This window comes from Abramis brama (assembly GCF_963993115.1).
Source record: "Abramis brama genome assembly, chromosome: 18".
Classification (NCBI taxonomy): domain Eukaryota; kingdom Metazoa; phylum Chordata; class Actinopteri; order Cypriniformes; family Leuciscidae; genus Abramis; species Abramis brama.
Window position 1 is genome coordinate 6,884,499 of NC_139980.1, and position 25,587 is coordinate 6,910,085.

The following is a 25,587-nucleotide window of genomic DNA, read 5'->3' on the forward strand; positions in this document are numbered from 1 at the left end:
CCCAACTAACACACGACACAGATTTATTAACGCACACATAGGAGAGGTCAACCCTACTCTTGTCAAAGACAACAGAATACCAGTCGCGTGATAACCGTGCAGCACATAAATTGTGCTGTTGCTAGGGCAACGCTGTCCGTAGGGGGCCCATTCCCACAGACACAAATCACGCTCCTCTCTCTTCTCAGCTATCGCGAGATTCCTGCAAGCGAAGCGTAGCAGTAGATCGCAGTGACCTCATCAGCAGCTGCAGCGTGAGGCGGAGCAGCAACTTTTGTATGAACTTCGAAGTTGAATAATTGTGAACGAGACGTCTAGCTGGGGCCAACGGTGCTGCTGCTGGAGTAGATACAACAATACGCTGTAAAACCTCCCGCGTCAAACGGGAAAACAGCAGGAATAACGGCTGCACGCAGACTGCACTTCGCTGGCGATTATTACGAGGCGGAGAGCAGAAGCTTGTGTCGGACTTTTATCGGAAGGTTTCGTTGGAGAAGAGACCGCACGCGAGAGGTGGAGAGGGAAGAAGGTGAGTTCATAACATGTCTGTGATTTAACTGTCCTTGCCAACTCCCAACAGTGCTTATATGTTTGTAAAGGGGGCCACGGATGTGTTTTTTCGGAGGAATGCTCCCCTGTAATCTCTAAAATGCCCGCGTTTTATCCCTCGAGCGAGTTGCGACGGTTAACGGATGATCTCTGCCTCTCCTCACCTGATTATCAGAGGAAAACCAGAATCGATCTGAAAGTTGCAGTTAAGGCGATCATATTTTGATAGATGAAGATGAAAGCAGGCAGAATGGAAATATATATACATGTCGTCCGCTGTGTCGTGATTATTTGGTCTCAATTTGATAAACAAGACGATGTAAGGTAAAGGTCTTAACTCTTAATTCTTAATTATTGGTCTTAACTCCAGATGTGAGAAGAACAGGACCAGTGACAGACGAACATCTTCTTAAACATGGATTGTGTGTGTCACATGCACATATAAGTTAATCATTACTGCATCAGTCAGGGCGAGAATTTAATCAAATGGATCGCAACTTATGAAAAGACTTGATTCTGACTCCTTAAATCAGAGGTTGCGTGAAGGTTGAAGGATATACTTTGTAAAACTTGAATCCATACAAATGAGCACGTGTGTTTCAGTTAATATCATCCTGTAAATGTCAGGGTATTTTAATGTGTGATTTCCTGGCATGTATAAAGTCATATAAATTAATACAAGTTTCAGTAATATAATTTTTTCCCTAGCCATGCCAATTTGCATTTTTTCCGGTAGGCTAGAAAACTTTTTTTTCCCCTGTATGAAATTCATTTAAAAATCCTTATACATTAATCACTGTAAATGTTATGCACATTAATTGGTCAAAAAGAGTAGGAACCCTCCCTAATATATAAATATTTTTGAGAACAAAGGCTGTCTCTCAAAAACTAGAAAGCTGCCTATCTAGAGCAGCATTTTGTACATCACAGGCTTTTTCCAGACACTAATATCTATATAATCTGCTGCATTAACTGCGAATCATATCAGGTGTCCAACCGGAAGAGTCATTGTGCTGTAGATCACATCGCATTTATTATACATAACATTTTTGTCACGTCAAAATTGTGAGGTCTGTTGTTGTAGGTTGACTAATGGCCCTTCCTTCAGTTTTCTCCCTGTAAGGGCTTCACTGATTTGTCATTTGCATGTCTTTTCTTCACTGTGTGGGTGGTGTGTGCTCACTGTGTGTTGGCCAGGCTCTAAATGCAGTTCATGTGGGGGTGGATTTGAAGAGCTGGTCTCTGATTGAAGTGCTTTCTGACATTCCCTTTTTAACTTTAAATATATGGAAGATGTACACCATCACAAGATCTTAAAAAATGATCAAGGAAGAATTTTGCATGGTATCATAATAACGTCCCAGAGATGTTGATGTTACCGTGTCCTTTGACAGAAGTGCCACTGTAGTCTTGAGTCAATCTGACCACTTTTAGACTTTTCCAATTGACCACCTTCAGACTTGCACTTTGTTTTTGCTAGATCACCCATGGAACAGCACGGATCCCATAATTCCTTTTTGCTATATAGAAATAACATATTACATATCTTTAGATGTAAAAATGCTGCATTTATGAGTTGATTTTGATAAAGCCAGTAGCAAGCAGATATTGCCCTGCTGTGTGAAACTTAGTTAGATTTAATGTTTTCTTCCCCCAGCCTCTATCTAAGAATGCCAAGGATGCAGTTATCTGCAGGCAGTGTCGCATTTCCAATATTAAGTAGCCTATTGAAAGGGAGTGTGTAGGTGGGCACGCACATGTTGTGAAACATGTAGAAAAGGAAATGTGCAAGGGGAAAAAAGACGCCTGGGTGGATGATTGGCAGCAGAGGGATTATCAAGAGTTTTTCACATGCAGAGTGCTCCAGATTCTATAGATCCCGATTAGATTAAGGTTTTTATCATTGCCACAGGCTTAAATGATGTGCAAGTTTGTGCATTTAACAGCTTCACCTGTTGCTCTCTATATGCCGTTGCTATGGAAGTTTGGTTAATCATGTCTGTTGTTAGGTTATGTAAGTGTATTTTTCAAGATTTAGCAGGAGACAACCTCCGAATCTAATTCTGTAACAGGTCTGCACTCTGCATCAGATGTAATTCGTCATATAGTATCTAATAGTCCTACTTTTTAATGCTTATCATGTCCATTGGGTATATACTTACGTATGTAACTTTTATAAGGTTCAGTGACTCATCCCTGGGTTTGTCCAGTCTTATGGGCCGTTCACACAAAGGACGTTAACCATACCAATAATGATAAAGATATAGTTCTAAAAATCATTCTAAATATAAAAGAATAGAAGAGTTCACAATACAACTAGCCTATAACGATTACGGCACAGAGAAACTATACGTTGGAATCAATTTCAGAATGATTTTTTTTCCAGATGATGAATGATAAACACATTGACAGCCAATCAGAATCCATTCTGCTTTAACAAGCTCAAGCGATTAAAGCGGCGGAGGACAAATCTGCAGCGCGCGCTTACAATAAACAGAACGATATCGTCCGCTGGTGTGGACGCTGATATAGTTATCGTTATAGTTATCTTTATAGTTATCATTCTGGGTGTGAACTGGCCTTTACTTTATCTGTAGCTATTACTGAACATTGCACATTGCTTTGGCTGTATGTTATTTAATATTTAGTTTACACAATTTAAATTCTGTAGAAGACTTTTGTTCATATTTGTAATTCAAATGAATATGCGTTTAATTCTTTTAATGTAATTCTTCATCCATTGAAAGTCCACACAACCAAAATTTGCACAGCCACTTTATGAAACGATTTTTTTATTCACATATAAACACATAAACTGCTCAATTCATACAGTGTCTTTTTGATGTGTGAAAGTTTTGGTTGTGTGGACTTTCAATGGATGGACAAAAATGATGAGTCAATGTCAAAATTTCTTAATTTGTCTTGTCTTCTGTACTGTAGATATGGGTTTAGAACAGAATGAAGATGAGTAAATGATTACAGATTTTTCATTGGAGAGCAGATTGAAATGAAATCCAAATAAGTGACCACAGGTGACGATTACAGAAGAATTGTGACTCGCAAACAAGGAAAGAAATTGTCCTTTTCCCACCCATATTTCTATATTTAATCCAGAAAGTTCCACTGTTTCTGCATTAACCGCGAAATTATGACCTACTCTTAAAAAGGTCGATTTTTTCCCCCCCTTGTGTAAATCAGCCACTGGTGGTTTTAACCAGTACTAATTTCCAGCATATTGTTCTGCCACCTCATTTAATCTCCCATCATCCTGGAAGCAGCAGCTGTTGATGCTGATCTGATGAATGGCAAAGAAACAGTTGAAGGTTCAGAATGTATCTGCATTATCGCTGATATTCCCACCAACTGTCTCGCCATCTGCCTAACGGCGCTTGTTTCGTGCTGGAGAGGAGAGATTTTCAGCCTCTTGCGATAGAGAGGATGGGTGTTAACATGGCACCCAAATGCTGAAATTAGTATTGAAGGCGCCCATCTTACTTTTGGACTCAATAATTACAGTCCTGTCTCCTCTACCACTTTGGGCTCCATCTTAATGCAGGCTGTAGCCTCAGATTTATGCAGCCATTAGTCATGAAGACAGTCTGTTGAAAATTGGAGGTGAGAAATGAGAGCTGAGGAATTTTCGATGCAGGATTCTTATTGTTTTTGATTCATGCAGTTTATTAGTGACTCTCAGTATTGAGGCTTTTTGAAGTGATGTTTTTCTTTTCTTTTAAAAATAAACCAAAAACCTAATGCCTTATGTCTTTAGTGTAATTGGCAGACCAGAACCTTTAGTCAGGATTGCGTGGATGCGCTATCAGTATACAGTGGTGATTCACCTTTCTATGAAAGCGTTTATGATGGTAGATTTTTAGAGACAGACACAATGTCTTGAACAAACATCTCTTCTCCACTTTCATGATGAAATCACTGCATTTAATAAATGGAAGCTTATCAGTGTCATATTTTCGCAGCCTTCCATGATTCTTTTTGATCTATATAAAAACCTAATCGCATTTTGAACACAGTGTCTTTTGGCGCACGTTATTTGTACAGCATCCACTTCCCTTAGTCATAATGCGGTATCCTAGTAACAGCTTTGCGGTTTGGCTTATTGGTCAGCTAGTTTAACTATTCTTTGGAATCTGTTGTAATGAAGTGGAATGTGCTCAGGCATTATGTGCTCAGGCCCATAAGACCCATACATAGCCTATGCATTACGTTCGTCTCTGTGTGGCTTACATTCACACTGTAATAGTTTTGAAAACCATTAAGTCAGTATATTCACGAATGACACAATCAGTCACTGGCTGCAGACTAACTAAGAGAGTGGATGCATAAGCCATAACAGAACATTCATTGATAAGGATTTGATGGCAGTGTAGCATTCCAAATGTTTAAAATCGTGTGTAGTTGAAATTAGTAAAACCACTATTTTGTTTGATTATTTTATATTGTTACATTATGCAACATGCATACAATTTGTGATATTTTATGCAGTTTAAAATAAACAGGCAGTTTAATTAAGAGCCTTATTATATACTGAATGGTACCCATTTCTTGTTATTTAGTACCTGTTTTGCTGCTTTTCCTAAAGCCAGTTGGGCTCTGGTGTTGGCGTGAGTGACTGCAGCATATCCGGGTTCAGTTGTAAGCAGGGAGAAGTGGATCTTTGGAGCTTGGCCTGGTTTTTTTTACCACTTCAGGGGGAATTGGTTTAAATTAGATTTTTAATCCCAGATTCGGATGTTTGGACCCTAGAAAAATGTATACAAAATACAAAAATGTTTTTTCTTTTTCTGGCTGTGTGTATATTTATGAGTCCTGATCAGGGGACACAATGGCAGACTCTGTTGACCTCACCTTGCAGCAGTTTTTTTTCTTCTTCACAAAATAGATGCATGTCCGCTTGTGTTTTAATTTGATTTAGGTTACTAAGATTTACTTAAGAACTCATTCACACACCATTATGCAAGCTTATTTTATTTAGTGGTAATCTGCTTATAATGATCTCCAGCCTATTGTGATATTGTTACTGCCCACTTTCAGCTGTAGTGTTCGTTAATGATAAATCTGTGATGGATTTGCACCCGGGCTAAGTGATTTTGTGGTTAAAGATGTAGCTGTGCTAATAGACTTATAAACTTTGTGTTGCCAGCAGTCTATTTTCAGTGCTTTTTCTTGTTCGTTGTGTGTGTGTGTGGACATTGGTCTTTATCTTTGATATGCTGATATCAGCAGAACTTCTGGCTGACCCGGTGAGCTCTTCCTGGCTCTCTTGAAGTAAATGTATTGCCAGGAAACGGAATATCTCCATGTGAAATCAATTCAATGTCATATGTAACACTGCTTTCGTGGCAGTCTGGTAGCAACATGGCTTTCTTTAGCAAAAACTGTCACAGGTTAGAGAGCCATTGTTTGAATTAAAATATGGCAAGTCTTCCATATACATTTTTGAAGGATAAAAATGTCATCGAATTACAGACTCTCTAGACATTACAAGGTTTTAAGAAGCACTATATGTAAAAATTAGTTAAAGGTTTTGTGAAGGGTGAATAATAATATATATTTAATGTTATTATTCTTCTAATAATAGTATATATTTAAATATACTTTAACCTACACTGTTAATTATTTGACTGTAAATTTACAGTAAATTACTGGCTACCAGTTGCATGACTTTCACAGTTTTTACAGTAAATAATTGTGAAATGACAGCTGTATACTGTGACTTCACAGTAATTATGTCGTCGTATTACTGTGATTTAGCAGTAAGCTGCTGTAGAATTACTGCATTTAACTGTGAATGTCTATAGACCTTATGTAGCCCCGCCCCTTTTCAGCGCTGCGCTCGTTGTCTTTTGACTTCCGGTTTTATTTTCACAGCGATCTTGCGTATTTATGAATGAACAGCTCGTTTTAAAATCTTCCCGGTCTACTGACATTTGTTAAGACATCTGGTTTAAACATTACAATCCTCATGATAACTTTCGTTAACTTTTGTTAACTTTATATTAAGTAAATCCACTTCAAAAGCTAATTACTCCTGGACAGCAATGCCATAGGAATATACAGAGCGACTGCAAAAACGGAAGTTCAAAGACAATATTCTAAAGATGGCGGCGCCCTTGTTTCTCTGGTGCATAAGGTCTATATATTACTGTGATTTAGCATAAATGATGGACCAAACAAAACTGATAAAAACAGTGGTTTAACTTTTATTTTTTAGAAGAAAAATACAATTTAATAACAGGAATGAACACTGGGTAACAGGAATAAACACTGGGTAACATGAATGTATGTCAATATGTGTGTGCATGTATTTATTATGTGATAATGATACTTGAAAAATACAATTTAATAATAGGAATAAACACTGCGCACAAAAAGTATTCTCATCGCATCATAGCAATGAGGTTGAATCACTGTAGTCACATGGACTATTTTAACAATGTTTTTACTACCTTTCTGGGGCTTGAAAGTGGTTATAACATTGCAGTCTATAGGCGGGATCAGAAAGCTCTCGGATTTCTTAAAATGATCTTAATTTGTGTTGAACAAAATTCTTATGTGTTTGGAACATCATGAGGGAGTGTAATTAATGACAGAATTTTCATTTTTGTGTGAACTAACCATTTAATAAACATCTTACGGCATAACTACATCTAGCTTAACACAGAGACAGTGTTTCGTTAGTCCGTTCTGAAGTTGGAACACAGCTTACATTAGATTGACATCCATTCAAAGTCAATGAGCTTCCTGATCAGTGTACAGACTTGCTGGTTTATGTGTCCTCTTTGCCTCTTTGATTTTGTACCTATCTCTGGGTTGATGCCCAAGAAGCACCCATAAACAAAAAGACAAAGAAGAAAGCTGTTAGTTTAATTCAAGTGGGATGAAAAAGGTGTCAGTACCCAGTCACCAGTAACCCACCCAGTAAAGAGCAAAACTAAAGTTAGCTCAGTTTTAACAAGGTTACATAACTTTGATTTAGTTAAAGGTATAGCGGAGGATTTTTACTTCCGGGTGGATCACCTATACTATTGGTCCTCCTAATTGTCAATCATTCTGGTGAATCAATCAAACTTATTCAAAATGTGGAGAGAGCGGGTCTTATCTAAAATTCGGAAAGATCCTCCACTATACCTTTAAACACCAAACATTTAAATAACAGCAACTGAAAAACATTTCCATCACAAACACAGTCAAGAATAGTCCTGCAACAAAGTAGAGGTGTGTGATTTACCCAGGCAAAGCATTTGCACACAACAATTTACATCATTTACATCGTTTGCAGAGGATGGAGTAAGAGCCTGTTGCATGTCCATCTCCCGGCTGTTTCTGCTTGTGCTCTTCCTCCTAGAATTATTACCCGTTCACAGACAAAATGGCTCCTAATGTCTCCAGATGTCGACCTGTTTTTACTGTAGAATAGCACAGCTAACGAAGCTCCACTAATTCAGTGATAAACACATTTCATTTCCTATATCTTTTTCACAATAAAAGCATCCAGTTGTTTTGTAACGCACTTCATTTTTCTGTTGACGAGACAGACAATGCCTGTTCCGTTTCACACACACAGCAGGGGAGAAAATTATGAAGAAGCCCAGCTAATGTTACTAATTTGAGATTAATTTATTCCACCTTTGCCCAAATCCACAACACTATAATTTATCTAGTTGATAATAACTGTCATAATACCCACATTAAGGCCACAGCTTACCTTATAACTTTATTTCCCGGTGGTCACCATAGAAAAATGCTGTGGGAAAAGAGAGAACGCTGTTAGAGTAACTAAGAAAAGCATTAAGCAAAGCTAAAGTAAAATTTTCGACGGTGTAGCCAACGTGACGTTTACTAACTTTATCCTCAAATCATCCTGTTTTCAGTTGATGAATGAATGGAACATTGTAGCGCGCATCCCATCAAATAAATCGCAATAATCTTTGTGCTTTGTTACTATTGATATGAAACAAAGCCTCAGATTTCAAATTGCATCCATTTTCTTACAAAATTTAAAAACATAAATACTGTTTTGGTGCTGTGGCGTGAGATTGCTCTGGCGCAGCTCAGCTCAAGAGAAGCAGCAGCACATGATCTTCTCTTCCGCCTTAATAATACCAGTTCCAGCGTGAAATAAACATGAATGAGCATCTGAAAGTGTGTTAAAAGATAGAGTACAACTTATCGAAATCCGTATCATGTCACATGGAATCGCTCAGTGTTTCAACCGCGGAAAGACGTCAGTACAGCTTGTAAACAATGTCATGTAACGTCACATTTACGTCAGAAAAACCATAAACTCGTTAGTCAGCTAGAAAAATTAACTCTAGAGAGGAGTATTTTGCTAAATATATGCACCATATTACATATTTATTATAATTTTTAATGTTCTTCAATATTTAATGCATGTTTGAATAAATCTGGCAAGTTTTTATGACAGCCACCATTTAAATGTTTATATTTCATATAATTTTATTATTATGAAAATAAATAAAAGTGTAATTTAAGTGTTTGTATACAAATCAGTTATTTTTTACCTTCAATATTATAGTAGTCTAATGAAGCCTTGTAGGCTACAACTGACTCCCATAGTTTACAGCATTAGTTAAGAGATTTGTTTTCCTTGAGAAAATTTGCCATGTATTATACCTGATATCCAAAATAATCAATATTGAATCGAATCGAAATCGAATCGAATTGTAAAATTTGTGTCAATACCCAGCCCTAGTTTCTTGTAATAGCCCCACCTACATTATTTTCACAGTAAAAGTCTAAATATGGTATTATTATAGTTTTTTTTTTATAGTAATAAAAATAATTTAGTTCAGTTGGAGAACAGACACTTCTCTACAATTAAAAACTAAACGCGTCTTCTCAATTCAGCATGAGCTGAACGAGAGTCGCAGGCAGCACAGGTCAGCAGCAAGAGTCAATTTCATTTATCAGTATGGTGTATGCCGTGCTTATTCGTTTGGTTAATAAAGCCATCCTCGTTTTGTTAGTTCTGTTAGTTCTGTTATATCTGTTTTGTTATAGCCTAAGTGAGTTTGTCATTGTACTGTTTTGTTGTTGTGTTTTTCATTAAGAATAATAATGAACCGACCATTCAAGCAATTGGCACCCCCAAATTGTTGCTAATGTGATTGAAAAAAGCGTGGCCATTCACAAGATAGTTTTAAAGCGAGGTGGAAAAGAGACCCCAATGTTCATCCAATGTCCAACACCCCCCTTAGTTTCTCATCTGTTGCCGATGGCAATCTGTTTTTCTGCAGTTTTTATTTTTGTTGCATTTGGAACCATTTTAAACCAGCAGGAAATATGCTGTGCTGTTTTTAAAAGGTGTGAGTCGAGGGCCATGGGTGAGGCTGACGATGTGGAATGAGTGAGAGGGATCTGGACTCAATAGAGGTGAGGTCATCCATTTGAGTTTTATAGCAAAGGCCAGCAAACACAGGATTCAGGAACAATCAAATGTGTATGCCCCAGTACCCTTTGCATCCCCTACCACACTTTCGTGTGCGTGTGAATTTAAGTTCTCTGTGACTCAAAGCAAACATTGTCACCAGGAAGTGAAGGTTAATGATTATTTGGGTAAAGAGAAATTAAACGCTATGCATCTTTTTTTGTCAAATACATGTTAGTTCTAACTTGGACATGCTGTTTACAGATGTTCCCATATTGCTGAGAGCGAGATTGTAGGTTTTATACAGTGTTTTACCTGGGTTAGTCCAAATTTGAGCAGTTTACTGTATACTTTGGTTATTTTTATTAAGGGGTGGTGGTGGTGGTTGTGGTTCAAAGTAATTTCTTTGTTAATAATTCGTTACACAGAACTTTATTATATTAAATATTAATCAAAAATGCTTCACATCTTCACAAAATCCACACATTTAACACCATAAAAATGACATAACATTATTTATGTTTATTTGATTCACAGCTTATATAGTGTTTTGACTTTGACAACCCAACTGCATTTTACCGCAAACTTGCGACTAACGTTAGTTAACTTACTAAAGAAGGCGCAATCGCTTGTTTGCTAAGGGTCGGGACTCCCAACATTAACACACTGACAATATTGTATTCAGAATATAAAATATTTTTTGATCTCGTTTTTGTGCACGGAGGGGAGAGTGTGTGAGTGAGTGTGTGTGAGTGAGTGAGTGAGTGACAGAGACGCGGAGGGAGAGCAGGGAAAGGAAATGCAGCTGAATGAATACGCTGCGCGTTTTAAATAGCGTAAAAAAAAAAAAAAAAGAATAACGAAACGCAATATGTTGCGGCCGGTGTTGATTCTGTGGTGCACTGCCACGAATTAGTCTATATGTGGGAAACACTGCACTACAAGTAAAAACTGAATGGTGTCTGCTTAATAAATCCTGAGCTGAACGAGAGTCGCAGAACAGATCAGCAGCAGGAGTCAGATTTAATTTATCACGAGAGTGAGGAGCTGACGATGATGGTGGAGTATTTGGTGTCAACGCGAAATGTAAAAGCGCCTATATAAGCAAATTTGTCATTGTACTGCTTTGTTGTTGTGTTTTTCATTAGGAAAAAAAGGCTAATGAACTCCCCATTCAAGCAATCCTCCCCCAAATTGGTGCTGATTTGAAAGTGAACTAAAATGCGCACGGTTGTACGTGTCAACGGTCACGGAGCGAGCAGAACAGAGCGACCATTATGAATGCACGTGCTGATGCGCGCATTTTACTTTTGCCTTTAAATTAGTGATTTAAAAGCCCCTGCCGGTGATACCGGTATTACTGGTGTTGTCACACGACGATTAACCGGTGGGAAAATGTCCTCACCGTCACATCCCTACTTGTAAGTAGGGCCTATGTCTTATTATTTGTAGTTGCGTTTTCTATAAACAGTTCAGGGTTCGTACGTTTTGAAAAAACCTGGAAAAGTTATGGAATTTGAAAAATGCAAATTCCAGGCCTGGAAAGGTTTTGAAAAAATAAAAAGACCCAGAAAGTTTTGGAAAAGTCATGGAATTTTTTTTTTTTTTTAACACAGCATAATATGTGATTAATACAAAAACTGTTTAATAACAAAAATATTTTGCGTTGTCTTAACGTCCTTATATTCGGGCGGCATAACGTTCAGTTCACTTCCGATTCACTCACTTGTTGCGATGTTGCCTGAGGCGAAGTCGGTGCTGACAGAAATTTAATTGAAATGCCAGGAAAGTGGCACGAGCATGCTAAAGTTTTGCATGCACCGGTGGGTCGAGAATGTAGCGGAAAGAGGATTGCAGCTCTGGCCACATGTGAAACGATACGCAGCATATTAGCCTACGTCTGTCTCCTGCACGCGAGAGGAGAGAAGAAAACGAGTAAATGTCAGTTCAATTGTAAGTTCATTCTTTATGTGCTTAGGAGTGTGCAATATTGTCTATGAACTATTATGATATTGTAATCATTGTTTTAACTATACGAGGCACTGCGAGTGCGAGCTGACATCGCGTTTCTCTCATTCTTGCTTTCACTGCGTGATGTGTCAGTTTATAGATGTCCCCAAATTAGTTTTTGTCTTATATTTATATCATATTATGTTGTCATATTAGAATATCACATGAGCAAGAGTGCCTTTTTCCTGTGCATAATTGCAAATGTGATATTTATTTTATACAACAGTTAAATTAACAATAAAGTTAACATTGTGAGTTACTTTTTGGACACAATATTGTAAATTTTCACTTTATATCGCCGACGAGAATTTCATAATGAAGTCGTAGTCCAACAGACATCGATGATTTTTTTATTTTTTTAATGAAATCCGCGTTTTGAACGAATCATTTTAACGATTCAATGAACAATCACTTGTTTTTTGAATGAATCAGCCGTCTGAACAAATCGGTTGAAATTACTCTAACAACTCGCTTATTAAGACAGTGACTTGCCGCCTCCTACTGGTGGTTTTAGTTTCATATTTAAAGTATCTTGTAATTAAAACGTTAAAATTATAAATCATTTCATTTAAATATTGAATAGCTTTATTTATGCAATTGTAAATGAAGTGTAAATATAGTAGTCTAATGCCAGTTTTGATGCCGCTTCTGTGTTAGCTCATGTCGACTGACATTTTCAGGAATACATAGTCATGGAAATGTGCCGAAAAGTCATGGAAAGGTCATGGAAAAGTCATGGAAAAGTATTGGTTAAAATGTGTATGAACCCTGACAGTTCTAATTATAAGTTGTATGTTGTTGAACTTGCTACGCTCGCCTGCTAGCCAACATTAGTGTTGATATAGTGTTGTTAACTCTCGCTTTTGTAAGGCTGTTCACCACCCCTTAGGAAAATTAACCATGTTTTTGTGATTGATTACTGTTTGTATTTATAGTTTTCTGTCAGATGTCATTATTAAATGGTGGATAACATCTTACCAATAATGTACAACTACAAGAAAAACATACCTCTCTGAAACGTCCTGTCAGTGTGAAATCCATGCTTGCAAAGTCTGTGCATGAAATCCTTTCTGGATGCTTCTCTTGTTTGTTAACATTGTCAGGGTCTGAATCGGGTTTGAAATTGCCATCATCCATTATATTTACACTCGGGAGAGACTGGGATAAAAAGGAGCTGTAATAATGTAAAACGTGAAAAATTATGTGTTTTTTTTTAACAATCAAGCATTTTCTAGAACACCCCAAAAACAAAATCAAGACTTTGTAAAATGGCATAATTGGACCCCTTTAAGCATTTCCTCTGGTATTTTATTTTAGGAGCGTCTGTTTTTCCTTTGTCATTCAGATATTTTGCAAACTGTGATTCACTTGATGACAGGCTGCTTTTTGTGCACACTCATTCAAAACAAGTGGGCTGTTTTCAATCGGGTCCAGTGAATGATTTGAACCTGCTTTGATCAGAGCATTGGAAAGGTGTCTAGAAAGCTGCCATTTTGGAAAAGCACTCTCTTACATCTTGTGATCAGCTCTTATGGTTGTGATCCCTATTGCTAGTGTTACTTCAAAGAAGATCTGTCATGCAAACAGTTTTGCCCATTACCTGAATCATGAAACAATGCCCTACAAGAGCCACTTTTGGAGTAATTGCTAGGAAAATGGCTGTGAGGCATGTTAAAGTCATTGAGCACTTAAACTCATTGTTTGTATCTGTCATTGCCAAAGGCAACAAAGATTTGAGAACAATACTATAGTTATGCAGTGGAACAGTAGATTACAATAGTTTGTTCTATCCAAACGGCAACCTCCCCGTCTCTCTCTTGAAACCAACACGGAAGTGACTTAAACTGCAATTCATTGACTGGCCGCTTGAGGCTGGATGCAAAAGTGAGTCAAATCTGTATCTCCCCCATGTTCAAATGCCCAACTTTACATCACAAAAAAACATGTTTACAGCCTGGTGCAAAAAGCGGTTTTGGTCTATATAGCTAAATTTGTCCTTCATGACAACTGTGAGGGGGTTGAATCTTTTTATAACTCATCCGTTTAAATTTTATTAAGCCATAAGTGCTGCATAATTAAGGGCGTGGCCACTTGAGTGACAGGTGGATTGCCGCTGCTGTCACTCGTTACAACCTCAGCTAATTCCAGCCTCTGAACTTTTTTCGGGATTATTTCATACAATTTAATACACGCATTATACCTTCGCCCACACCTTTGTATTCCGTCGTTGTCGAGTATCGAGAGAACAACCAGTGCTGTTTTCCTCGGTGTACATGCACTCATGGATGTCTGACAATTTTGTTGCTTTTTGGAGTTTTCAGATTTAAAAACGTCAATAGATATAGAGGCTTCACTTATTCTGCGGTACCGTGTGCTCTCACGGAACAGATAGACTAGATATGCTTATTTACCGTCAGATGAAATCCTGGAGGTGTCAGTGCTTTCTCTCCGTCCATGCAATAAATGCACATCCTTGAATGAGCGTGGATTTCTAGCGCATTTACTTGAACTTCTTAGGTAAGATCTATGGTTTGACCCATTTGAGAGGCGGCCAAAATCAGAATTTAAAATGGACTGAATAAAGTAGCTATGCATAATTACAAGTAACTAAACTAAACCAAGCCCTAACTGTAACAATGCAAGGAAAATTAAAACGGTTATAAAAGGAATTAAAAGAGATATAACGATGATATATTATTAGTTATAAAAGGAATTACAAGAGTAAAAAGATGATACAAAGATAAACTTCTCATCTGGCAAAACACCAGTGTATAATTTTCTTCACAGCTGCTCGCAAGCCTCGCATACACTTGTTCCCATACAACTTTCTCATCTGGCAAAACACCGGTGTATCATATTTTTCACAGCTCCCAATTTTACTCTAAGATTTGGTGTTCTGTGGTGTTAAGAAATCTATTGGACGTCTATTTTCCCCTAAAATCGGACAGGAGGAGCTTTAGTACTGACTCACAGGGTGTGTGATGTGTACATGTAGTTAATTAATATTGCTCAGTACTTATTTAAGTACAATGTAACTACTTCACCTTAGAATAAAGTGTAACCATGTTTCTTTTTTGTATTTCATACATATTATAATTTAAAAAAAGTATATTTATTTGAATTTTAATATTACAGTGAATAAATTGTTACTTTAATTTTTTAAATATCCGGCCAGCTAAAGTTTTAACAGGAACTGAAAATAGGTCCAGTTGAGATTTACAAATGAACATCTGATGCAAAAGTAAGCTGCAGACAGGAGCAAACTGCTATAATAGCCAGTCAATTAACACTCAGAGCAGTGATTGATCAAATTTAATTTGTTTACCTCCCTTGGGTGATTGTAAGTGTTTACTCTCTGTTGAATACATTTACTCTGTGGCTTTGTTGCTTTTTTGCCCTAGAGTTGTGAACAGATGTGTTTGTGTATCTGACTATGTGGTGGTTACGGTGATTCAAAAACCACAAACAGCAATAAACGGGATCTCACAGGCAATCATTGTCTGCTGCAAGGGTAAAGCCTTCAGGAAAGTTTTGTTAGGGCAAATGAGAGGCACTTAAAAACCTAATAGTGATTTGAAATCCTAAAGCTGCTTGGTGAAATGGCACCTGTTGGGACCTGAGTTTGTTTTGTTTTTGTACGTCTTAAACATTAATAGAATCAAACCAGCAATAAAGTAAGTGCTGTTGATTTAGGAAGTGCTTTGACAGTACCCACAGGGCTCAATGCTAAGGATTTTTTCTACTGGCCACTGCAAAAAAAAAAGAAAAAAGTTTTGTTTTTGACCTATGTAACATTGTATTCTAATAAATAAGCCACCAAATTTTTTGATAATTCTCGATTGATTCCAATTTTCGATACCACAGCAAAATCTACTAGCTTAAATAATATAAAATTCAAACATTATTGTAGACAAGTGAGTCCTTCAGTAATAAAATAAGAACAAATAAACCAGTTACAAGCAACAGCTCAAATAAATACGACAGAACAAAGAAACAAGAAATAAACAGTGCTCTAAGTTGCTCAGTTAACTCTAACAGTATTCAGGTACAGAAATTGAATGATCAAACGTAAAATAACATTGCATATATATACACACACTTTATATTTATTTTATCAATATTTAATAAATTAGAAATAAATTAGAAAACAAATCCTTAAAATAAACATATAAATAAACTTTATATACACACACACACACACACACACACACACACACACACACACACACACAGCCATGTTTATGTGATTTGTGAGGACATTCCATAGGCGTAATGGTTTTTATACTGTACAAACTGTATATTCTATCCCCTTACACTGCCCCTATCCCTAAACCTACCCATCACAGGAAACATTCTGCATTTTTACATTAAAAAAAAACACTGCTTAGTATGTTTTTAAAGCCATTTGAAAAATGAGGACACCCAAAATGTCCTCATATATCACCTATTTTCCCGAGTGTCCTCATTTGCAGGTGTGTTATCATAAAAATGTCCTCAGTTGTCATGAAAACAAACTCACACACACACACACACACACACACACACACACACACACACACACACACACACACACACACACACACATACATATCGGCCACCTGCTCTCTAAGATATCAGCATCGGCCATCAAAAAACCAATATCGGTCGACCACTAATCCTTGTTAAAGCTACAAAATTTGTCAAGAGCAGTAAGTGCTTTTATTTCTTTGATTGATTAATGATGCAGACAGCAGCAGCAATATTACTGCTGTCACTTTAAGACCAAATGCCTGGACTTAATATAGTATATTACACGTGTTGTAATTCTCAACTGTTTACATTCATAAGATATAGGCTAATTGACTGTGTTAACGAGGATACTCTTCAGGATGGGGATTTTGACATCATTTTGTGTTAATTTGTCAGTTCAAGCATGAAGACATGAAAGAGAACTATGTACTCTGTTATTCTCTATAGTATTTGCATGCTGTCTGAGAAGCAGCTTTTTGGGCATGCACTTCGGATATGTGCGCACACAATACATCTCACATGGCATGCGAGTACCAAATTGAGTTTTTCCGCGTCTTCTTGCGCTTAAATATTTAGACTGACAAGGCTTAAAAATGAGTGCAAATGATAAACTTTCCTGATCGGGCAAGTGACAGTTCTGTCAACTGTCCCAAGCATTGTTCACGCTGGCCCCAGGCTATCGGGCAGTCCATATTGTCGAGCCCTTACCCAGTATCTTACAAGTACAACATATGGAGATTAAACTGATGAACATAATTTGAAAAATATGTGGGGAATTTTGACTATCACTGCAATGGCTCACTTTTGAGAGAAACAGATTACCATGGAAACTTGTGTTGTACATGTCCAGTGCTCCTGGGCAGGTTAAGTACAGGTTTAGCTCAGCTGAGCATTATGTTCCTTGCATTTAGATTTATTTTGTACAACTCAGTATAGAAATGAACCTTATAATATATAAGCTAGTTCTTGCAATACTGCAACACTGTCTGTGTTTTCCTTCATATTTGATCTCAGATGCTGAGAAAATAACTTGAGACATTCCTCTCTGGATTAAAATTCTCACTCTCTTTGAACTCCTGGCATCATTCCGATCTCATCATTCCCTCACAATGGTGGTCTCTTCACACAAATTTGAAATCACCATGACACCTGGTAGGGCTGTAAATAAACGAGTTCATTCAGTTCCTATAATCTGGAAAAATCTAAGTATCCAGACTGACTTTCAACTTTCTCAGTTGGTTGCACCAGCACATGATTTGGTCGCACCTTTTTTAAACATAGGATTAATCAATGCATGCTGATGAATAGTTGTCTCAATCTTTTCATTTTTCTATGACTTAATTCCTAAATTTCCTGAATTCCTAATGGACTATATGCACAGTTACTTACTGGTTTTTGTTAAGCCAGCTCGGGCATTTCCGGTGAACATTCTGTACTCACTGTACATCCACACAAAACCATCAATGGTTGACTTTTTAATGTTGTATTTATATTTTAATGCCGTTATCAATTTGCCAATAAAGCAGTTTTATTGATTGCAATAAAGACTTGAAGCTAATGTGAACGTTGGAATAAGAAACGCGATGCCTGTAATTGGTCACGCACCCGCAACATTTTTTCAGCACTTAAAATGTTATTTTTAATGTGATGACCAAAAACTATAAATATGACTATTCAAGTGACTATGTTCTGATTATAAACTAAGTATTACAATTTTTATGTGGTTAAAGCTACCTCAGGACATTGAATATACCTTACCAACACATCCACAAGTGACATTTCACCGGAGGTTTTCCAGCTGGCTTATATGGAAGTTTTAAAGAACGCTCTGTTAACAAAACAAACAAAACGCTTTGTTAGAGGTCGCACTAGTGCCACCACATTGCCCAACTGATAAGAGCTGCCATTTCTGTTGCATATTAGAAACATCAAACGGCAAACGTAACGAAAGCGGAATGAAACTGCGCTACTCATTTGAGCTGCTCAGTTCTGATCTTTGTGCTGGAACGCCGTCAACTTGGGTGTGACGTCGTCATTCCCAGCTATGACATTCCTCCTCTGAGGTAAAGGGAAACACAGCATAATTCATAGTTTTTACTTGCTAAAACTTTTTTATAGTAAAATTACATATAATGTGATTGTAAAACCATTTAAAGTTTTATTTTTTTTATTCATATGTGGTAAGGGAATTTTCAGTTAACCAATTATAAGGTTTTTACATGAAGCATTTAAAAAAAAAAAAGTTCTCCTGTAAAAAACACTTTTTAGGCTTAAGAATTTGAACAAACCAACAACCATAAATATTAATCTTAGCAAGTCATGAATGATCGAAATTTTGCAGCTTGAGATGTGGACCGGAGAGGGGCGCTATTCTTTTTTTTTTTTATGTGATCAAACTTAGTCTTTGCCTGGTTCACCTAGCAACTACATGACAATATTAATCTCTTAGTGAGTGAGTTTATAATATGACCTATTAAATGGCTTTTTAAAGTGCCTGATGTAAAAGCACCAGGGGTGTAATGATATTTAAACCGAACCGAAAAACCGTGGCGTATCAAACGTGCCCAGCCCTAGCCCATTGTTGAGGTCGACCTCACTTTACCTTATGTCACAACTAATTTTTCTTCCTTGATATTTGATTAATTAGTAATTAGGGGTGTAACTGTGCACGTATTCGTCCCACGTCATGCACGTATTCGTCATGTTTTATGCGTACAAGACGAATACAGCGTTGTAGCCTAACCACCAATAATCGCAATAAGCTCCATGTTTTGTTACTTTCGATAAAAAAGTGTAATTCTTAAAATTATGTCCATTATCATGAAATTCAAACAATAAATGCCGTTTTGAAGCTCTTTAATGTGGCGTGACTTTACCATAGGCGCCTGAGTTTAAGCAGCAGCGAGCGCGAGTGAACGATCATCTCTTCCTAATAAACATGAATGAACATCCGAAGGTTTGTTGAAAGATACAGTACAACTTACTGAAACGTGTTATGTAATCGCTAAATCAGCTTCAAAGGCAGAAAGACATCAATAAAACAGCTTGTAAACAATATACCACGTTATGAATTCTTTCGCTAAATATATGCACTATATTAGCCTTTATTCATTATATTTTACTTGACCTGTTAGTGATGTCTTGATTATTTAATGTATGTTTAAAATATCTGTCATGAAAATGACAGCCAGTGTGTAAATTATTATTTTTCAACAATGAATTGGAGTAAAAACATATAATTAAATTTAGAAGTTAATGCAAATACTGCCTAATGTGCAGTTTACATGTTTGCATACAATTGGTCATTTGAGTGTTGATTATTATATCTAAAAATATATAGCAACTGAATATAGGCTAGTGGGCTCTGTTGTTAACCTTTAATATTATAGTAATGTGCAAGTAAGGGCTGCCTATATAGTTTACAGCATTAGCAGAGATAATATTTTTATTCTTAAGGAACTTTTAATTATAATGGAATTCATTTAAAGACAGAGACACAATTAGTTCAGTAACTATTTAGGTTTAGTTTTCTCCCCCTTGCTGTATCGAACCGAACCGTGATGTCAAAACCGAGGTACGTACCGAACCGTCAGTTTTGTGTACCATTACACTGAACAGGCCTGCAGAATAACATCTGTGACAAACGTTTAAAACTGTTTCTTGTTCGCTGGCTTGATCCCCAATTTCACAACACCTGCCTGACTGTTGCTCAGGTGGGGTGAAAACTGCGAGGCAGCATCCTCTGTTTGTCTTGTTGCCTTAGAAACAAGGATGAAGCGGCAGTAACGGCCTTGCTGCGTAATGATGGTAATTAGCAGTAATTTTCTCCTGTGTGCTTGCAACATTCCTCTGATCTCAATAGACAGCGCTAGAGGAGAAAATGTCTGTTGCCGAGCCTTCTGTAGAATCTGTTGAAACGATCAGAGAACTTGGAGGAACGTGAGCTCTGTTCCTCGTATGACGCGTGATGTAATGATGCCGATGAGTATTTCTCCAAGCAAGGCAATTATTGAAGACTTTGCTTCATGCAACAAAATTGCATATAGAAATTTCAGGTAGAGAAAATGCATGCTTGTCCGTCACTTGGTTATTTTTAACTCTGTGCGGTGATTCAATCTCATTTTCACTTATTGAAAGAGTGAAGGAAATGCATTAGTGGAAAAAGAAGCAGCGCCCAAGACTTCTCACCTAGACACACACACACATTCTGAGATGTTTAAGTGCAGCTACCCTGCTGCTCTCTGAACTTCACTCAAATCGACCGGGGCTTGAAAACACAATATTAAAAGACCATATGTGCTGCTATAGCCCTAATGATAGATTGACATCTGAGAGCTGGAGTTATGTAACAGTCTTTATAAAACAGATGGATGGTGGTTGATCAATACGGTCTTGCTAATATATATATATATATATATATATATATATATATATATATATATATATATATATATATATATATATATATATATATATATATATATACAGTGAGGAAAATAAGTATTTGAACACCCTGCTATTTTGCAAGTTCTCCCACTTAGAAATCATGGAGGGATCTGAAATTGTCATCGTAGGTGCATGTTCACTGTGAGAGACATAATCTAAAAAAAAAAAATCCAGAAATCACAATGTATGATTTTTTTAACTATTTATTTGTATGATACAGATGCAAATAAGTATTTGAACACCTGAGAAAATCAATGTTAATATTTGGTACAGTAGCCTTTGTTTGCAATTACAGAGGTCAAACGTTTCCTGTAGTTTTTCACCAGGTTTGCACACACTGCAGGAGGGATTTTGGCCCACTCCTCCACACAGATCTTCTCTAGATCAGTCAGGTTTCTGGGCTGTCGCTGAGAAACACGGAGTTTGAGCTCCCTCCAAAGATTCTCTATTGGGTTTAGGTCTGGAGACTGGCTAGGCCACGCCAGAACCTTGATATGCTTCTTACAGAGCCACTCCTTGGTTATCCTGGCTGTGTGCTTCGGGTCATTGTCATGTTGGAAGACCCAGCCTCGACCCATCTTCAATGCTCTAACTGAGGGAAGGAGGCTGTTCCCCAAAATCTCGCAATACATGGCCCCGGTCATCCTCTCCTTAATACAGTGCAGTCGCCCTGTCCCATGTGCAGAAAAACACCCTAAAGCATGATGCTACCACCCCCATGCTTCACAGTAGGGATGGTGTTCTTGGGATGGTACTCATCATTCTTCTTCCTCCAAACACGTTTAGTGGAATTATGACCAAAAAGTTCTATTTTGGTCTCATCTGACCACATGACTTTCTCCCATGACTCCTCTGGATCATCCAAATGGTCATTGGCAAACTTAAGACGGGCCTTGACATGTGCTGGTTTAAGCAGGGGAACCTTCCGTGCCATGCATGATTTCAAACCATGACGTCTTAGTGTATTACCAACAGTAACCTTGGAAACGGTGGTCCCAGCTCTTTTCAGGTCGTTGACCAGCTCCTCCCGTGTAGTTATGGGCTGATTTCTCACCTTTCTTAGGATCATTGAGACCCCACGAGGTGAGATCTTGCATGGAGCCCCAGTCCGAGGGAGATTGACAGTCATGTTTAGCTTCTTCCATTTTCTAATGATTGCTCCAACAGTGGACCTTTTTTCACCAAGCTGCTTGGCAATTTCCCCGTAGCCCTTTCCAGCCTTGTGGAGGTGTACAATTTTGTCTCTAGTGTCTTTGGACAGCTCTTTGGTCTTGGCCATGTTAGTAGTTGGATTCTTACTGATTGTATGGGGTGGACAGGTGTCTTTATGCAGCTAACGACCTCAAACAGGTGCATCTAATTTAGGATAATAAATGGAGTAGAGGTGGACATTTTAAAGGCAGACTAACAGGTCTTTGAGGGTCAGAATTCTAGCTGATAGACAGGTGTTCAAATACTTATTTGCAGCTGTATCATACAAATAAATAGTTAAAAAAATCATATAATGTGATTTCTGGATTTTTTTTTTTTGATTATGTCTCTCACAGTGGACATGCACCTACGATGACAATTTCAGACCCCTCCATGATTTCCAAGTGGGAGAGCTTGCAAAATAGCAGGCTGTTCAAATACTTATTTTCCTCACTGTATATATATACAGTCTTTTTTTTGTATTTAAATGTTCAGTTCTTTTTGTTATAAGAAAAAAGTTATTAAACCTGTCATAGCAGTGGTTCTCAAACTTTTTCGTCACGCCCCCCTTTAAACCTTTAAAAAAATCTGCCCCACCCCAAAAAATAATGTAATGAAAAACACCTGCAATAGTTACACTTTGTAATGTCATTATTTCATATAACAGTAAGAGAGAATCATAATAAAGGACTGAACTTTTAAATAAACAAAAACATTTAAATATTTCAGCTTTGGATGAACTAAACAATATATAAAAGCGCAAAATATATGACTGCTTTTGACAGCGCCTCACATCACGAGCTCAGATTCTTGTTTGTCTTCTCACCGGAACACGCATAGTACTTTTCAAAATATCTTCTTTTGTGATGCACTGAAAGAAAATACAGGTTTGGAATAACATGATGGTGACAGAGTTGGCTAATTTCCCAATGGATACAATCAAGTCCTGGCCTAATTTTTGTCATGACTTCCTCCTTTCCGAAATTAAAAACCATGTTGGCAAATGGCAATTCACATTCACGTTGAAAAAATTTTTCACCTTGTTGGATAAAATATTTTCTCTCATTCTAGTTCAAAACATTGCTGTTAGTTTGAGTGGTCTAACATGTTGATATCCAGCTTAACCAATGGCATGACTTTTGGGCAGGACCCCTTGATGGGGCGTATAAAACCTTGATTTGGAAAACCTGATGATCCCATGATTGTTCTGCAGCCAATTTGAATGATTTCATTGGCAATCACAATGCTGATTGCCTACATAACGCTGAAACAAATACTAATCCCATAACTGTTTGCCTTGGTCGTATTAATCCATGATTTTTCTGAACTCTGAACTGAATTCATGAAGTCTTTTTTGACAGGTGACTGTGATTTGAGTGGGCAGTGTTTGCGCTCAACTGGTTTTGGGGTGGGGTTGGGGGGATCATGCTATGATCAGTCATTATTGTTGCAGTTTCGGGCTGTTAGTGCAATACAATTGGCATACTTTACCTTTAAATCCCACTTTCTCTAAAATGGATGTCCTCAGCAGCACAGTCATTTCGTCAACATTTCTCCTGCCAAGTCAGCTCACGGAAACAGCCATTTATTCAGATGAATTTCTTGTTCCTTGAGGCAGGCTTCATGCTTCTGAGCTGCCCTCGTGTCCCTTCACTGTAGAGATGTATTGAGAAGTCCCTGCCCCCGCAGTTAATTGTTTTGTTTTGGATGGAGCCGCCCAGATGTCTGTAGTCAAGGAATGGCTTGACCCTTTCTTAGGATGTTAGCTGCATGGATTAAGGTATTTGAGAAAGGGCTTAGCAGCAGGCCTTTCTTTCAGAGTTTTTTTTTTGTGACACAAAGCCGTACATCTGTCAAAGAATCACATGGCTTGTGCCCCGTGGACCGGCACTGCACTCCGAAGAGGGATTACCCAAAAGACCAACTAAAACTTTTCTCACAGTCATTAAACATGGAGTTGTCAGTCTCATTTTAATTGCCTTTAGAAACGGAAGGATACATATCATATATCAAATGAAGGTTTTAATATTCATCTTGCCTACACCAATAAATCTAAAAGTATTAGCTTATGAATATTGCTGGCATTATGTGGTCTGAATTTTGCATTTTATTAGCCTCATATTGTTTTTTTGTTGCCTTTTCCTCTCAGAATAATGCAGAATACGCACGCAGAGAAGTTAATGCAAGCAATATAGTCTTAAAATGTGGATATCTGCTGAAGATGTCAATGATACCTTGAGAATGCATATAATAGTGAACCATTTTTGAGTTTGACATAATTGTCACTCAAATGGTGGCTATTAAAAAAAAGTAATAAAGTTGCTTAATATATTAATATAATGCATACATTTTGCTTTATATTGTATTGATAAATCAGATCCTCAAATTTTTATTTTATTATGTTTTTATATCTGTGTATTCCATTGCGTCCGCCTGTTCTATAAAAAAGCAGTTCATGATCAATCATAAACTCTGTGTTTTCAGTGCACTTGAAGAGGCGAGAAAGAAATTGAAATTGACCTGTAGACACGCTGAGTCTCACACAATTGGCACAGTTTCAATCACAATCCAATTATGATAATGTGATGCATCACAATGTATTGAATTGTGACATGTATCACAATGTGTACTGTATCATGAGGTAGTTGGTGACCCAAACTATTGTTGCCGTCCCCTGTTGTAGTTTATAAGCTGTTGCAAATTGACCATTTTATTGGTGTTGAGCAGATTTTTGCTGGTTCTACTGACTGCATGCCAAGGTTATGAAAATGTGTGGTTTGTGTGCCTTACATAATTATGCAAATGAAATGAAAAGCACTCCAGGTAGTGAACTCTCTAGTAAATGAGTGTCCCCAGGGCACTGTGGCATCACCCCTGCAGCTCCACTTGTTTGTCACAGAGGACATCATGAAAACAATAGCAGCTAAGTAAAACAGCACCAGCGGCAGTACTTCAGGCCTGGATAAAGGCTGAGGTTTAATTAGGCCCAGTCCATAAGTTGAATGACCTAAAGCTTTCATTAGCATGACTCTTTCTCCAGGTTCCTCAGGGGTTCTCCATCACATCGCAACGATATCGACCACCACAGCACCTAGCCAAAATTCTAACATCATGCAAATGCATTATATGGCTGTTACCTTACACTCTGGATGCATCCAGTTACACCTCATCGGAAGACTGTATGGATGGTGAGTGCAAGAGTGCTTTAAGTGCAGTTGGAAAATAAAGGATAACACCTGTCACCTTTGCTGCCATGCACAGGAAGAAAAGCTGGGGTTATGTATTAATATCAGATGTTAGGAAATTATAATACGAGTTAAAGCTAATTATGTCTGTAGCTTTTAGATCTGTGGCTTAAAGTCGACCAACATTATTAAAATCAAATCACCTTTCAAGATGCTTATCCTGGAAAGAAAACCCTGCTAAACCTTTCTGGTAGGAGGAGTGGTACAATATTTCAGTAGCTCCATTTATGA

At 37.5% G+C, this 25,587-nt stretch overlaps 1 protein-coding gene across 4 annotated transcripts in view; it reads left to right on the forward strand.

Annotated features, from left to right (window-relative positions):
* The first annotated feature begins 223 nt into the window (after positions 1–223).
* sipa1l1 (signal-induced proliferation-associated 1 like 1) overlaps positions 224–25,587 on the forward strand; it is an 89,409-nt gene continuing 64,045 nt past the window's right edge. For all 4 annotated transcript variants that reach the window (XM_084091417.1, XM_084091419.1, XM_084091420.1 and 1 more), the window contains exon 1: positions 224–529. The gene's annotated coding sequence lies outside the window, so the exon portion shown is untranslated. The remainder of the gene's footprint in view (positions 530–25,587) is intronic.